This window comes from Canis lupus, chromosome 8 (assembly GCF_048164855.1).
Source record: "Canis lupus baileyi chromosome 8, mCanLup2.hap1, whole genome shotgun sequence".
NCBI classification, from domain to species: domain Eukaryota; kingdom Metazoa; phylum Chordata; class Mammalia; order Carnivora; family Canidae; genus Canis; species Canis lupus.
The window spans coordinates 77,834,332-77,849,134 of record NC_132845.1 but is presented as its reverse complement, the minus strand read 5'-3'; positions in this window follow the sequence as shown (position 1 = coordinate 77,849,134).

Here is a 14,803-nt window from a genome sequence, read left to right as displayed (position 1 = left end):
CCTGCCTGCAGCTAACTTTCGCTTCCAAAAGGCCTAGGCTCGCTGCTTCACCGAAGTGTTGGGAGAGGTAACTGGAATCTCCCGGCACACAAGTCTAGTGCCTCCAAGCTCAATCCAGCGATTTCCAAGTAATTCCTGGGGTAGACTGGTGCTACATACTAAGTTCCATATGTGAGAAGGTAGCTGAACGCCTTGTCCAAAATCATCTTACTGCTGAGAGTTGAGCTCACCCTCAGTCCCTCACAGTTCCACACTGCCTGCAGAGTGAGTTTCCCACGTCTTCACCAGAGACTTTTGCCAGAGGCCTCTGAGACGCAAGTTAACAATGCAGACCTGGAGGGTATCTCCAGGTGCAGTAGAGTGGTAATCTGGGAACCTCCTTACTCAGAATACTGCTACCTTCACACTGTCATAAGAATGCAGCTAGTTGAGAGCTGGCTTCAAGGCATGCTTCCCTGTGAGAGCTGAGTACAGGGCAGAACCCTCCCGCATCCTGCCTGACTGTAGACGTACCTGCTAACCTCCTTCTGTTAGTGGCTGGGATAAGTTGTGGGAAAAGCATGTGTAAGCATTGGGCCTGAACTCCCGTGTATCTGAGTTGAATACAGCGATTTCCAACATCCTTCTTCAATAGGAGTGTAGCTAGGTTCCAACTCCCATGTCCGAGTGGGTAGCAGACATCTGCCTCCCATGCATACACACTTCTGAGAGTTGAGCTTATGGCCTGTAACCCTACATCCTGCCTGCCGCTACCTTTCGTTTCCAAAAGGCCTAGGCTCGCTGCTTGACAAAAGTGTTGGGAGAGGTAATTGGAATCTCCCGGCACACAAGACGAGTGCCTCCAAGCTCAATCAAGCGATTTCCTAGTAATTCCTGGGGTAGACTGGTGCTACATACTAAGTTCCATACGTGAGTAGGTAGTTGAACGCCTTGTCCAAAAACATCTTACTTCTGAGAGTTGAGCTCACCCTCAGTCCCTCACAGTTCCACACTGCCTGCAGAGTGAGTTTCACAGGTCTTCACCACAGACGTTTGCCACAGGCTTCTGAGACGCAAGTTAACAATGCAGACCTGGAGGGTATCTCCAGGTGCAGTAGGGTGGTAATCTTGGAACCTCCTGACTCAGAATACTGCTACCTTCACACTGCCATAAGAATGCTGCCTGTTGAGAGCTGGCTTCTAGGCATGCTTTCCTGGGAGTGCTGAGGAAAGGGCAGAACCCTCACGCATCCTGCCTGACTGTAGGCGTAGCTGCTAACATCCTAATGTTAGTGGCTGAGAGAGGTTGCGGGAAAAGCATGTGTAAGCATTGGGCCTGAACTCCTGTGTATCTGAGTTGAATACAGTGATTTCCAATGGCCTACTTCAATCAGAGTGTAGCTAAGTTCCAACTCCCATGTCAGAATGGGTAGCAGACATCTGCCTCCCATGCATACACACTTCAGAGAGTTGAGCTGATAGCCTGTTCATCTCCATCCAGCCTGCTGGTACCCTTTGCTTCTAAAAGGCCTAGGCTCGCTGTTTGACGGAAGTGTTGGGAGAGGTAATTGGAATCTCCCGGCACCCAAGACGAGTGCCTCCAAGCTCAATCAAGCGATTTCGTAGTAATTCCTGTGGTAGGCTGGTGCTACATACTAAGTTCCATACGTGAGAAGGTAGCTGAACGCCTTGTCCAAAAGCATCTTACTTCTGAGAGTTGAGCTCACCCTCAGTCCCTCACAGTTCCACACTGCCTGCAGAGTGAGTTTCGCAGATCTTCACCAGAGACGTTTGCCAGAGGCTTCTGAGACGCAAGTTAACAATGCAGACCTGGAGGGTATCTCCAGGTGCAGTAGGGTGGTAATCTTGGAACCTCCTGACTCAGAATACTGCTACCTTCACACTGCCATAAGAATGCTGCCTGTTGAGAGCTGGCTTCTAGGCATGCTTTCCTGGGAGTGCTGAGGAAAGGGCAGAACCCTCACGCATCCTGCCTGACTGTAGGCGTAGCTGCTAACATCCTAATGTTAGTGGCTGAGAGAGGTTGCGGGAAAAGCATGTGTAAGCATTGGGCCTGAACTCCTGTGTATCTGAGTTGAATACAGTGATTTCCAATGGCCTACTTCAATCAGAGTGTAGCTAAGTTCCAACTCCCATGTCAGAATGGGTAGCAGACATCTGCCTCCCATGCATACACACTTCAGAGAGTTGAGCTGATAGCCTGTTCATCTCCATCCAGCCTGCTGGTACCCTTTGCTTCTAAAAGGCCTAGGCTCGCTGTTTGACGGAAGTGTTGGGAGAGGTAATTGGAATCTCCCGGCACCCAAGACGAGTGCCTCCAAGCTCAATCAAGCGATTTCGTAGTAATTCCTGTGGTAGGCTGGTGCTACATACTAAGTTCCATACGTGAGAAGGTAGCTGAACGCCTTGTCCAAAAGCATCTTACTTCTGAGAGTTGAGCTCACCCTCAGTCCCTCACAGTTCCACACTGCCTGCAGAGTGAGTTTCGCAGATCTTCACCAGAGACGTTTGCCAGAGGCTTCTGAGACGCAAGTTAACAATGCAGACCTGGAGGGTATCTCCAGGTGCAGTAGAGTGGTAATCTTGGAACCTCCTGACTCAGAATACTGCTACCTTCACACTGCCATAAGAATGCAGCTAGTTGAGAGCTGGCTTCAAGGAATGCTTCCCTCGGAGAGCTGAGGTCAGTGCAGAACCCTCACGCATCCTGCCTGACTGTAGGCGTAGCTGCTAATATCCTAATGTTAGTGGCTGAGAGAGGTTGTGGAAAAAGCATGTGTAAGCATTGGGCCTGAACTCCTGTGTATCTGAGTTGAACACAGCGATTTCCAAAGGCCTACTTAAATCAGACTGTAGCTAGGTTCCAACTCCCATGTCCGAGTGGGTAGCAGACATCTGCCTCCCATGCATACACACTTCTGAGAGTTGAGCTTATGGCCTGTAACCCTACCTCCTGCCTGAATCTAACTTTCGCTTCCAAAAGGCCTAGGCTCGCTGCTTCACCGAAGTGTTGGGAGAGGTAACTGGAATCTGCCGGCACACAAGACTAGTGCCTCCAAGCTCAATCCAGCGATTTCCCAGTAATTCCTGGGGTAGACTGGTGCTACATACTAAGTTCCATATGTGAGAAGGTAGCTGAACGTCTTGTCCAAAATCATCTTACTGCTGAGAGTTGAGCTCACCCTCAGTTCCTCACAGTTCCACACTGCCTGCAGAGTGAGTTTCGCACGTCTTTACCAGAGACTTTTGCCAGAGGCTTCTGAGACGCAAGTTAACAATGCAGACCTGGCGGGTATCTCAAGGTGCAGTAGAGTCGTAATCTGGGAACCTCCTGTCTCAGAATACTGTTACCTTCACCCTGCCATAAGAATGCAGCTAGTTGACAGCTGGCTTCAAGGCATGCTTCCCTGTGAGAGCTAAGGACAGGGCACAACCCTCCCGCATCCTGCTTGACTGTAGAAGGAGCTGCTAACGTCCTCATGTTAGTGGCAGAGAAAGGTCGTGAGAAAAGCATGTGGAATCGTTGTGCCTGAACCCACGTGTATCTGAGTTGAATACAGCGATTTCCAAAGTCCTTCTTCATCAGAGTGTAGCTAGGTTCCCACTCGCATGTACGAGTGGGTAGCAGACATCTGCCTCCCATGCATACACAGTTCTGAGAGTTGAGCTTATGGCCTGTAGCCCTACCTCCTGCCTGCAGCTAACTTTCGCTTCCAAAAGGCCTAGGCTCGCTGCTTCACCGAAGTGTTGGGAGAGGTAACTGGAATCTCCCGGCACACAAGTCTAGTGCCTCCAAGCTCAATCCAGCGATTTCCAAGTAATTCCTGGGGTAGACTGGTGCTACATACTAAGTTCCATATGTGAGAAGGTAGCTGAACGCCTTGTCCAAAATCATCTTACTGCTGAGAGTTGAGCTCACCCTCAGTCCCTCACAGTTCCACACTGCCTGCAGAGTGAGTTTCCCACGTCTTCACCAGAGACTTTTGCCAGAGGCCTCTGAGACGCAAGTTAACAATGCAGACCTGGAGGGTATCTCCAGGTGCAGTAGAGTGGTAATCTGGGAACCTCCTTACTCAGAATACTGCTACCTTCACACTGTCATAAGAATGCAGCTAGTTGAGAGCTGGCTTCAAGGCATGCTTCCCTGTGAGAGCTGAGTACAGGGCAGAACCCTCCCGCATCCTGCCTGACTGTAGACGTACCTGCTAACCTTCTGTTAGTGGCTGGGATAAGTTGTGGGAAAAGCATGTGTAAGCATTGGGCCTGAACTCCCGTGTATCTGAGTTGAATACAGCGATTTCCAACATCCTTCTTCAATAGGAGTGTAGCTAGGTTCCAACTCCCATGTCCGAGTGGGTAGCAGACATCTGCCTCCCATGCATACACACTTCTGAGAGTTGAGCTTATGGCCTGTAACCCTACATCCTGCCTGCCGCTACCTTTCGTTTCCAAAAGGCCTAGGCTCGCTGCTTCACCGAAGTGTTGGGAGAGGTAACTGGAATCTCCCGGCACACAAGACTATTGCCTCCAAGCTCAATCCTGCGATTTCCCAGTAATTCCTGGGGTAGACTGGTGCTACATACTAAGTTCCATATGTGAGAAGGTAGCTGAACGCCTTGTCCAAAATCATCTTACTGCTGAGAGTTGAGCTCACCCTCAGTCCCTCACAGTTCCACACTGCCTGCAGAGTGAGTTTCGCACGTCTTTACCAGAGACTTTTGCCAGAGGCTTCTGAGACGCAAGTTAACAATGCAGACCTGGCGGGTATCTCAAGGTGCAGTAGAGTCGTAATCTGGGAACCTCCTGTCTCAGAATACTGCTACCTTCACCCTGCCATAAGAATGCAGCTAGTTGACAGCTGGCTTCAAGGCATGCTTCCCTGTGAGAGCTAAGGACAGGGCACAACCCTCCCGCATCCTGCTTGACTGTAGAAGGAGCTGCTAACGTCCTCATGTTAGTGGCAGGGAAAGGTCGTGAGAAAAGCATGTGGAATCGTTGTGCCTGAACCCACGTGTATCTGAGTTGAATACAGCGATTTCCAAAGTCCTTCTTCATCAGAGTGTAGCTAGGTTCCCACTCGCATGTACGAGTGGGTAGCAGACATCTGCCTCCCATGCATACACACTTCTGAGAGTTGAGATTATGGCCTGTAACCCTACCTCCTGCCTGCAGCTAACTTTCGCTTCCAAAAGGCCTAGGCTCGCTGCTTCACCGAAGTGTTGGGAGAGGTAACTGGAATCTCCCGGCACACAAGACTAGTGCCTCCAAGCTCAATCCAGCGATTTCCAAGTAATTCCTGGGGTAGACTGGTGCTACATACTAAGTTCCATATGTGAGAAGGTAGCTGAACGCCTTGTCCAAAATCATCTTACTGCTGAGAGTTGAGCTCACCCTCAGTCCCTCACAGTTCCACACTGCCTGCAGAGTGAGTTTCCCACGTCTTCACCAGAGACTTATGCCAGAGGCCTCTGAGACGCAAGTTAACAATGCAGACCTGGAGGGTATCTCCAGGTGCAGTAGAGTGGTAATCTGGGAACCTCCTGTCTCAGAATACTGCTACCTTCACACTGTCATAAGAATGCAGCTAGTTGAGAGCTGGCTTCAAGGCATGCTTCCCTGTGAGAGCTGAGGACAGGGCAGAACCCTCCCGCATCCTGCCTGACTGTAGACGTACCTGCTAACCTCCTTCTGTTAGTGGCTGGGATAAGTTGTGGGAAAAGCATGTGTAAGCATTGGGCCTGAACTCCCGTGTATCTGAGTTGAATACAGCGATTTCCAACATCCTTCTTCAATAGGAGTGTAGCTAGGTTCCAACTCCCATGTCCGAGTGGGTAGCAGACATCTGCCTCCCATGCATACACACTTCTGAGAGTTGAGCTTATGGCCTGTAACCCTACATCCTGCCTGCCGCTACCTTTCGTTTCCAAAAGGCCTAGGCTCGCTGCTTGACGCAAGTGTTGGGAGAGGTAATTGGAATTTCCCGGCACACAAGACGAGTGCCTCCAAGCTCAATCAAGCGATTTCCTAGTAATTCCTGGGGTAGACTGGTGCTACATACTAAGTTCCATACGTGAGTAGGTAGTTGAACGCCTTGTCCAAAAACATCTTACTTCTGAGAGTTGAGCTCACCCTCAGTCCCTCACAGTTCCACACTGCCTGCAGAGTGAGTTTCACAGGTCTTCACCACAGACGTTTGCCACAGGCTTCTGAGACGCAAGTTAACAATGCAGACCTGGAGGGTATCTCCAGGTGCAGTAGGGTGGTAATCTTGGAACCTCCTGACTCAGAATACTGCTACCTTCACACTGCCATAAGAATGCTGCCTGTTGAGAGCTGGCTTCTAGGCATGCTTTCCTGGGAGTGCTGAGGAAAGGGCAGAACCCTCACGCATCCTGCCTGACTGTAGGCGTAGCTGCTAACATCCTAATGTTAGTGGCTGAGAGAGGTTGCGGGAAAAGCATGTGTAAGCATTGGGCCTGAACTCCTGTGTATCTGAGTTGAATACAGTGATTTCCAATGGCCTACTTCAATCAGAGTGTAGCTAAGTTCCAACTCCCATGTCAGAATGGGTAGCAGACATCTGCCTCCCATGCATACACACTTCAGAGAGTTGAGCTGATAGCCTGTTCATCTCCATCCAGCCTGCTGGTACCCTTTGCTTCTAAAAGGCCTAGGCTCGCTGTTTGACGGAAGTGTTGGGAGAGGTAATTGGAATCTCCCGGCACCCAAGACGAGTGCCTCCAAGCTCAATCAAGCGATTTCGTAGTAATTCCTGTGGTAGGCTGGTGCTACATACTAAGTTCCATACGTGAGAAGGTAGCTGAACGCCTTGTCCAAAAGCATCTTACTTCTGAGAGTTGAGCTCACCCTCAGTCCCTCACAGTTCCACACTGCCTGCAGAGTGAGTTTCGCAGATCTTCACCAGAGACGTTTGCCAGAGGCTTCTGAGACGCAAGTTAACAATGCAGACCTGGAGGGTATCTCCAGGTGCAGTAGGGTGGTAATCTTGGAACCTCCTGACTCAGAATACTGCTACCTTCACACTGCCATAAGAATGCTGCCTGTTGAGAGCTGGCTTCTAGGCATGCTTTCCTGGGAGTGCTGAGGAAAGGGCAGAACCCTCACGCATCCTGCCTGACTGTAGGCGTAGCTGCTAACATCCTAATGTTAGTGGCTGAGAGAGGTTGCGGGAAAAGCATGTGTAAGCATTGGGCCTGAACTCCTGTGTATCTGAGTTGAATACAGTGATTTCCAATGGCCTACTTCAATCAGAGTGTAGCTAAGTTCCAACTCCCATGTCAGAATGGGTAGCAGACATCTGCCTCCCATGCATACACACTTCAGAGAGTTGAGCTGATAGCCTGTTCATCTCCATCCAGCCTGCTGGTACCCTTTGCTTCTAAAAGGCCTAGGCTCGCTGTTTGACGGAAGTGTTGGGAGAGGTAATTGGAATCTCCCGGCACCCAAGACGAGTGCCTCCAAGCTCAATCAAGCGATTTCGTAGTAATTCCTGTGGTAGGCTGGTGCTACATACTAAGTTCCATACGTGAGAAGGTAGCTGAACGCCTTGTCCAAAAGCATCTTACTTCTGAGAGTTGAGCTCACCCTCAGTCCCTCACAGTTCCACACTGCCTGCAGAGTGAGTTTCGCAGATCTTCACCAGAGACGTTTGCCAGAGGCTTCTGAGACGCAAGTTAACAATGCAGACCTGGAGGGTATCTCCAGGTGCAGTAGAGTGGTAATCTTGGAACCTCCTGACTCAGAATACTGCTACCTTCACACTGCCATAAGAATGCAGCTAGTTGAGAGCTGGCTTCAAGGAATGCTTCCCTCGGAGAGCTGAGGTCAGTGCAGAACCCTCACGCATCCTGCCTGACTGTAGGCGTAGCTGCTAATATCCTAATGTTAGTGGCTGAGAGAGGTTGTGGAAAAAGCATGTGTAAGCATTGGGCCTGAACTCCTGTGTATCTGAGTTGAATACAGCGATTTCCAAAGGCCTACTTAAATCAGACTGTAGCTAGGTTCCAACTCCCATGTCCGAGTGGGTAGCAGACATCTGCCTCCCATGCATACACACTTCTGAGAGTTGAGCTTATGGCCTGTAACCCTACCTCCTGCCTGAATCTAACTTTCGCTTCCAAAAGGCCTAGGCTCGCTGCTTCACCGAAGTGTTGGGAGAGGTAACTGGAATCTGCCGGCACACAAGACTAGTGCCTCCAAGCTCAATCCAGCGATTTCCCAGTAATTCCTGGGGTAGACTGGTGCTACATACTAAGTTCCATATGTGAGAAGGTAGCTGAACGTCTTGTCCAAAATCATCTTACTGCTGAGAGTTGAGCTCACCCTCAGTCCCTCACAGTTCCACACTGCCTGCAGAGTGAGTTTCGCACGTCTTTACCAGAGACTTTTGCCAGAGGCTTCTGAGACGCAAGTTAACAATGCAGACCTGGCGGGTATCTCAAGGTGCAGTAGAGTCGTAATCTGGGAACCTCCTGTCTCAGAATACTGCTACCTTCACCCTGCCATAAGAATGCAGCTAGTTGACAGCTGGCTTCAAGGCATGCTTCCCTGTGAGAGCTAAGGACAGGGCACAACCCTCCCGCATCCTGCTTGACTGTAGAAGGAGCTGCTAACGTCCTCATGTTAGTGGCAGGGAAAGGTCGTGAGAAAAGCATGTGGAATCGTTGTGCCTGAACCCACGTGTATCTGAGTTGAATACAGCGATTTCCAAAGTCCTTCTTCATCAGAGTGTAGCTAGGTTCCCACTCGCATGTACGAGTGGGTAGCAGACATCTGCCTCCCATGCATACACACTTCTGAGAGTTGAGATTATGGCCTGTAACCCTACCTCCTGCCTGCAGCTAACTTTCGCTTCCAAAAGGCCTAGGCTCGCTGCTTCACCGAAGTGTTGGGAGAGGTAACTGGAATCTCCCGGCACACAAGACTAGTGCCTCCAAGCTCAATCCAGCGATTTCCAAGTAATTCCTGGGGTAGACTGGTGCTACATACTAAGTTCCATATGTGAGAAGGTAGCTGAACGCCTTGTCCAAAATCATCTTACTGCTGAGAGTTGAGCTCACCCTCAGTCCCTCACAGTTCCACACTGCCTGCAGAGTGAGTTTCCCACGTCTTCACCAGAGACTTATGCCAGAGGCCTCTGAGACGCAAGTTAACAATGCAGACCTGGAGGGTATCTCCAGGTGCAGTAGAGTGGTAATCTGGGAACCTCCTGTCTCAGAATACTGCTACCTTCACACTGTCATAAGAATGCAGCTAGTTGAGAGCTGGCTTCAAGGCATGCTTCCCTGTGAGAGCTGAGTACAGGGCAGAACCCTCCCGCATCCTGCCTGACTGTAGACGTACCTGCTAACCTCCTTCTGTTAGTGGCTGGGATAAGTTGTGGGAAAAGCATGTGTAAGCATTGGGCCTGAACTCCCGTGTATCTGAGTTGAATACAGCGATTTCCAACATCCTTCTTCAATAGGAGTGTAGCTAGGTTCCAACTCCCATGTCCGAGTGGGTAGCAGACATCTGCCTCCCATGCATACACACTTCTGAGAGTTGAGCTTATGGCCTGTAACCCTACATCCTGCCTGCCGCTACCTTTCGTTTCCAAAAGGCCTAGGCTCGCTGCTTGACGCAAGTGTTGGGAGAGGTAATTGGAATTTCCCGGCACACAAGACGAGTGCCTCCAAGCTCAATCAAGCGATTTCCTAGTAATTCCTGGGGTAGACTGGTGCTACATACTAAGTTCCATACGTGAGTAGGTAGTTGAACGCCTTGTCCAAAAACATCTTACTTCTGAGAGTTGAGCTCACCCTCAGTCCCTCACAGTTCCACACTGCCTGCAGAGTGAGTTTCACAGGTCTTCACCACAGACGTTTGCCACAGGCTTCTGAGACGCAAGTTAACAATGCAGACCTGGAGGGTATCTCCAGGTGCAGTAGGGTGGTAATCTTGGAACCTCCTGACTCAGAATACTGCTACCTTCACACTGCCATAAGAATGCTGCCTGTTGAGAGCTGGCTTCTAGGCATGCTTTCCTGGGAGTGCTGAGGAAAGGGCAGAACCCTCACGCATCCTGCCTGACTGTAGGCGTAGCTGCTAACATCCTAATGTTAGTGGCTGAGAGAGGTTGCGGGAAAAGCATGTGTAAGCATTGGGCCTGAACTCCTGTGTATCTGAGTTGAATACAGTGATTTCCAATGGCCTACTTCAATCAGAGTGTAGCTAAGTTCCAACTCCCATGTCAGAATGGGTAGCAGACATCTGCCTCCCATGCATACACACTTCAGAGAGTTGAGCTGATAGCCTGTTCATCTCCATCCAGCCTGCTGGTACCCTTTGCTTCTAAAAGGCCTAGGCTCGCTGTTTGACGGAAGTGTTGGGAGAGGTAATTGGAATCTCCCGGCACCCAAGACGAGTGCCTCCAAGCTCAATCAAGCGATTTCGTAGTAATTCCTGTGGTAGGCTGGTGCTACATACTAAGTTCCATACGTGAGAAGGTAGCTGAACGCCTTGTCCAAAAGCATCTTACTTCTGAGAGTTGAGCTCACCCTCAGTCCCTCACAGTTCCACACTGCCTGCAGAGTGAGTTTCGCAGATCTTCACCAGAGACGTTTGCCAGAGGCTTCTGAGACGCAAGTTAACAATGCAGACCTGGAGGGTATCTCCAGGTGCAGTAGGGTGGTAATCTTGGAACCTCCTGACTCAGAATACTGCTACCTTCACACTGCCATAAGAATGCTGCCTGTTGAGAGCTGGCTTCTAGGCATGCTTTCCTGGGAGTGCTGAGGAAAGGGCAGAACCCTCACGCATCCTGCCTGACTGTAGGCGTAGCTGCTAACATCCTAATGTTAGTGGCTGAGAGAGGTTGCGGGAAAAGCATGTGTAAGCATTGGGCCTGAACTCCTGTGTATCTGAGTTGAATACAGTGATTTCCAATGGCCTACTTCAATCAGAGTGTAGCTAAGTTCCAACTCCCATGTCAGAATGGGTAGCAGACATCTGCCTCCCATGCATACACACTTCAGAGAGTTGAGCTGATAGCCTGTTCATCTCCATCCAGCCTGCTGGTACCCTTTGCTTCTAAAAGGCCTAGGCTCGCTGTTTGACGGAAGTGTTGGGAGAGGTAATTGGAATCTCCCGGCACCCAAGACGAGTGCCTCCAAGCTCAATCAAGCGATTTCGTAGTAATTCCTGTGGTAGGCTGGTGCTACATACTAAGTTCCATACGTGAGAAGGTAGCTGAACGCCTTGTCCAAAAGCATCTTACTTCTGAGAGTTGAGCTCACCCTCAGTCCCTCACAGTTCCACACTGCCTGCAGAGTGAGTTTCGCAGATCTTCACCAGAGACGTTTGCCAGAGGCTTCTGAGACGCAAGTTAACAATGCAGACCTGGAGGGTATCTCCAGGTGCAGTAGAGTGGTAATCTTGGAACCTCCTGACTCAGAATACTGCTACCTTCACACTGCCATAAGAATGCAGCTAGTTGAGAGCTGGCTTCAAGGAATGCTTCCCTCGGAGAGCTGAGGTCAGTGCAGAACCCTCACGCATCCTGCCTGACTGTAGGCGTAGCTGCTAATATCCTAATGTTAGTGGCTGAGAGAGGTTGTGGAAAAAGCATGTGTAAGCATTGGGCCTGAACTCCTGTGTATCTGAGTTGAATACAGCGATTTCCAAAGGCCTACTTAAATCAGACTGTAGCTAGGTTCCAACTCCCATGTCCGAGTGGGTAGCAGACATCTGCCTCCCATGCATACACACTTCTGAGAGTTGAGCTTATGGCCTGTAACCCTACCTCCTGCCTGAATCTAACTTTCGCTTCCAAAAGGCCTAGGCTCGCTGCTTCACCGAAGTGTTGGGAGAGGTAACTGGAATCTGCCGGCACACAAGACTAGTGCCTCCAAGCTCAATCCAGCGATTTCCCAGTAATTCCTGGGGTAGACTGGTGCTACATACTAAGTTCCATATGTGAGAAGGTAGCTGAACGTCTTGTCCAAAATCATCTTACTGCTGAGAGTTGAGCTCACCCTCAGTTCCTCACAGTTCCACACTGCCTGCAGAGTGAGTTTCGCACGTCTTTACCAGAGACTTTTGCCAGAGGCTTCTGAGACGCAAGTTAACAATGCAGACCTGGCGGGTATCTCAAGGTGCAGTAGAGTCGTAATCTGGGAACCTCCTGTCTCAGAATACTGTTACCTTCACCCTGCCATAAGAATGCAGCTAGTTGACAGCTGGCTTCAAGGCATGCTTCCCTGTGAGAGCTAAGGACAGGGCACAACCCTCCCGCATCCTGCTTGACTGTAGAAGGAGCTGCTAACGTCCTCATGTTAGTGGCAGAGAAAGGTCGTGAGAAAAGCATGTGGAATCGTTGTGCCTGAACCCACGTGTATCTGAGTTGAATACAGCGATTTCCAAAGTCCTTCTTCATCAGAGTGTAGCTAGGTTCCCACTCGCATGTACGAGTGGGTAGCAGACATCTGCCTCCCATGCATACACAGTTCTGAGAGTTGAGCTTATGGCCTGTAGCCCTACCTCCTGCCTGCAGCTAACTTTCGCTTCCAAAAGGCCTAGGCTCGCTGCTTCACCGAAGTGTTGGGAGAGGTAACTGGAATCTCCCGGCACACAAGTCTAGTGCCTCCAAGCTCAATCCAGCGATTTCCAAGTAATTCCTGGGGTAGACTGGTGCTACATACTAAGTTCCATATGTGAGAAGGTAGCTGAACGCCTTGTCCAAAATCATCTTACTGCTGAGAGTTGAGCTCACCCTCAGTCCCTCACAGTTCCACACTGCCTGCAGAGTGAGTTTCCCACGTCTTCACCAGAGACTTTTGCCAGAGGCCTCTGAGACGCAAGTTAACAATGCAGACCTGGAGGGTATCTCCAGGTGCAGTAGAGTGGTAATCTGGGAACCTCCTTACTCAGAATACTGCTACCTTCACACTGTCATAAGAATGCAGCTAGTTGAGAGCTGGCTTCAAGGCATGCTTCCCTGTGAGAGCTGAGTACAGGGCAGAACCCTCCCGCATCCTGCCTGACTGTAGACGTACCTGCTAACCTTCTGTTAGTGGCTGGGATAAGTTGTGGGAAAAGCATGTGTAAGCATTGGGCCTGAACTCCCGTGTATCTGAGTTGAATACAGCGATTTCCAACATCCTTCTTCAATAGGAGTGTAGCTAGGTTCCAACTCCCATGTCCGAGTGGGTAGCAGACATCTGCCTCCCATGCATACACACTTCTGAGAGTTGAGCTTATGGCCTGTAACCCTACATCCTGCCTGCCGCTACCTTTCGTTTCCAAAAGGCCTAGGCTCGCTGCTTCACCGAAGTGTTGGGAGAGGTAACTGGAATCTCCCGGCACACAAGACTATTGCCTCCAAGCTCAATCCTGCGATTTCCCAGTAATTCCTGGGGTAGACTGGTGCTACATACTAAGTTCCATATGTGAGAAGGTAGCTGAACGCCTTGTCCAAAATCATCTTACTGCTGAGAGTTGAGCTCACCCTCAGTCCCTCACAGTTCCACACTGCCTGCAGAGTGAGTTTCGCACGTCTTTACCAGAGACATTTGCCAGAGGCTTCTGAGACGCAAGTTAACAATGCAGACCTGGCGGGTATCTCTAGGTGCAGTAGAGTCGTAATCTGGGAACCTCCTGTCTCAGAACACTGCTACCTTCACCCTGCCATAAGAATGCAGCTAGTTGACAGCTGGCTTCAAGGCATGCTTCCCTGTGAGAGCTAAGGACAGGGCACAACCCTCCCGCATCCTGCTTGACTGTAGAAGGAGCTGCTAACGTCCTCATGTTAGTGGCAGGGAAAGGTCGTGAGAAAAGCATGTGGAATCGTTGTGCCTGAACCCACGTGTATCTGAGTTGAATACAGCGATTTCCAAAGTCCTTCTTCATCAGAGTGTAGCTAGGTTCCCACTCGCATGTACGAGTGGGTAGCAGACATCTGCCTCCCATGCATACACACTTCTGAGAGTTGAGATTATGGCCTGTAACCCTACCTCCTGCCTGCAGCTAACTTTCGCTTCCAAAAGGCCTAGGCTCGCTGCTTCACCGAAGTGTTGGGAGAGGTAACTGGAATCTCCCGGCACACAAGACTAGTGCCTCCAAGCTCAATCCAGCGATTTCCAAGTAATTCCTGGGGTAGACTGGTGCTACATACTAAGTTCCATATGTGAGAAGGTAGCTGAACGCCTTGTCCAAAATCATCTTACTGCTGAGAGTTGAGCTCACCCTCAGTCCCTCACAGTTCCACACTGCCTGCAGAGTGAGTTTCCCACGTCTTCACCAGAGACTTATGCCAGAGGCCTCTGAGACGCAAGTTAACAATGCAGACCTGGAGGGTATCTACAGGTGCAGTAGAGTGGTAATCTGGGAACCTACTTACTCAGAATACTGCTACCTTCACACTGTCATAAGAATGCAGCTAGTTGAGAGCTGGCTTCAAGGCATGCTTCCCTGTGAGAGCTGAGTACAGGGCAGAACCCTCCCGCATCCTGCCTGACTGTAGACGTACCTGCTAACCTCCTTCTGTTAGTGGCTGGGATAAGTTGTGGGAAAAGCATGTGTAAGCATTGGGCCTGAACTCCCGTGTATCTGAGTTGAATACAGCGATTTCCAACATCCTTCTTCAATAGGAGTGTAGCTAGGTTCCAACTCCCATATCCGAGTGGGTAGTAGACATCTGCCTCCCATGCATACACACTTCTGAGAGTTGAGCTTATGGCCTGTAACCCTACATCCTGCCTGCCGCTACCTTTCGTTTCCAAAAGGCCTAGGCTCGCTGCTTGACGCA